The sequence below is a fragment of the Dioscorea cayenensis genome, chromosome 3 (genome assembly GCF_009730915.1).
Source record: "Dioscorea cayenensis subsp. rotundata cultivar TDr96_F1 chromosome 3, TDr96_F1_v2_PseudoChromosome.rev07_lg8_w22 25.fasta, whole genome shotgun sequence".
Lineage (NCBI taxonomy): Eukaryota > Viridiplantae > Streptophyta > Magnoliopsida > Dioscoreales > Dioscoreaceae > Dioscorea > Dioscorea cayenensis.
Genome location: NC_052473.1, coordinates 5,560,360 through 5,563,003, shown reverse-complemented (window position 1 = coordinate 5,563,003; position 2,644 = coordinate 5,560,360). Strand labels below are relative to the sequence as shown.

General features: G+C 42.4%; 1 non-coding gene across 1 annotated transcript; it reads left to right on the top strand.

The window, feature by feature from the left end:
* Nucleotides 1–2,326: 2,326 nt before the first annotated feature.
* Nucleotides 2,327–2,433, top strand: LOC120257808. The gene has a single exon (XR_005535892.1). It is a non-coding gene; the product is annotated as a small nucleolar RNA R71 (small nucleolar RNA).
* Nucleotides 2,434–2,644: the final 211 nt, after the last annotated feature.

The window sequence follows — 2,644 nt, the reverse complement described above, 5'->3', positions numbered from 1 at the left end:
AAGGCCGTTCACAAGGGCATTCATACATACGCCCCTTTGTCCTCTTGGGATGAGTTCTGAACGGAAAAACACATCAGTGTGGAAATTTCACATGCCCGTGTGTCTTCTCTGGATGAATTAGAAAAAATTACAGACTCTGCAGAAAAATTGCAACTTAAACACATACAGAGACTGCAAATACTGTGGGGAACTCACCAGATAATCATGGAAAATGAGCTCAAACTACCAATAAACTAGACCAATCACAATTAAACACACTAAAACACCAGTAATCCACAAGAAAAACATAGCAATAGCATGTAAAAAATCAAGGCACCAACACTCAAGTTCTTATTCATGCAAGTAATAAACTAAAATCTAGAAAAACAGTAAAGACTTGGGTTGCCTCCCAAGAAGCGCTTGTTTAATGTCACTAAGATTGACGTAACCTTACTAGGGCTCATAGATGAAGGTTTCCCTCTTACCTACAACTTGAAAGCATGATGCACATAATTGTTTTAAGGTAGAGGAAGAGTTATCGAGCTTGTTACCACACAAGTGTTCATCACCCTTACTCCCTGCTTGCACATCCCTATTAGCCTTGCGGTGCTTCTTGTGACATCTCCTTGCTCGCTTCATCTTTCGGATCATCCTCATCATGACCCCGGGATAGGTTGCAACTTGTCCTCTAGAGCAAGTGTCAAAACATCTTCGTTCTCCACCTCTTGATCTAGCAACCCCTCATATTTGTCCCGACACATCATTTCCTACATGTATTAATCAATTAACTCATTAGTAGTGTTAAGGAAATACAAGGTATCATCAAAGTCGAGAGAATGTCGCATGGCTTCCGCGAGGCGGTATGTCAACTTGTCATCAGAAACTCGTAATGTTAACTCCCTACCGTCCATATCAATAAGTGCCTTGGAAGTGCGCAATAATGGACTCCCAAGTATCAATGGAACCTTGGCATCCTCATCAACATCCAGCACCTAAAGTCCATAGGAAATATGTACTTGTCAACTTTCATAAGTATGTCTTCAATGATGCCCCTTGGAAGCCTAACTGTTCGGTCCACCAATTGAAGTGTCATCCGAGTGGGCCTAGGCTCTCCCAAGCCTACCTTCTTAAAGAAAGTATACTGCATTACATTTATGCTAGCCCCTGAATTTGCCAATGCCTTCTCTTCACCCAAATTACCAATGTTGCATGGAATGATAAAGCTTCCAGGGTCATTCTTCTTGTTCGGTATATTTTTTACAACATTGTCGAACAAGAGGCATCTAAGATCACAGATGCACTCTCCTCCAACTTCCTCCTATTGGTCAAAAGGTCCATGAGAAAGTTTGCATAACGAGGCATTTGAGACAATGCCTTAACAAATGGAATGTTGATGTGCAACTGCTTGAATAGAGCCAAGAACTTCTTGTATTTCTCATCATTTTAAATGTTCTTCAACGTTGAAGGGTAAGGGTTTCTTGGCTTGTAAGATGGGGGTGCCACCTCCTTTTCTTTGTTCGCTATCTCCTTAACCTCCGCAACCACGGGTGACTCAACATTCGTGTTCTCACTAGGGATCCTACTCTCAACTTCACGACTACTTCTCAAAGTGATCACCTTCACATGTTCCCTCAGGGTTGTTAGGCAAACTCCCTTGAGGTCTTTCATAAATTGACTTCGCAATTTGGCCCACTTGATTCTCTAAGTTGTGCAATAACACGGTTTGGTTGCGAAGTGTGGCTTTAACCGATTGAAATCTTGTATCTGATGATGAAATAAACTTGGTTAAATCCTTCTCTAAGTCGGTTATCCAATTCTCCAACCCTGAAACTCGATTTCCCTTGTTCGGTGTTTGTTGTTGTTGTTGGAAACCCGATGGTGTCATAGTCTTCTTTTGCCCTTGATTACTCAAAGAAATGTTTGGGTGGCTCCTTCACCCCGGGTTGTAGGTGCTGCTATATGGATTTCCTTGCCCTCTCATTACATTACCTACAAAATCCACTTGTTCCACGAAAGTGGTACAACCAATCAAAATAGGGCAATCATATGGCGCATGTCCTCCCCACACCCGGTGCAACTCATCACTACCGCCTCTCTAGGAGAAGTTAGAGTGTCTAACTTCTTGCTCAATGATTAAACCTGGGCCCCGATTGTCTAATGATGTGACTGCATCAATCTCATTAAGTCCGGCTACCTTCTTTATGTCCTGTGTGTTCCACTGATAACTGTTCAAAGCCATTTCTTTGATGAGATGTCAGGTTTCTCTAGGGGTCTTGCTTCCTAATGTAGCTCCTGCTGCATGGGTTCATCCCACTATAGAAAGTCTTGAATGATCATCCACTCGGGGAACCCATGCTGAGGGCATTTTCGCAGGAGCTCCTTCAACCTATCCCATGTCTCAAAAAGAGATTCCAATTCCATTTGCACAAAAGAAGATATTTCATTCCTAAGCTTTGCAGATTTTCTGGGAGGGAAATATCGGGTAAGAAAAGCTTTCACCATCTCCTCCCATTTAGAGATCGATGCTCTAGGTAATGAGTGTAGCCATTGCTTTGCTATTCCTTTCAAGGAAAATGGGAACGCCCTGAACTTGATGGCATCGTCCATAACACAATTAATCTTGAGCATGTTGCACACTTCCAAGAAGTTCCCAATGTGATTGTTT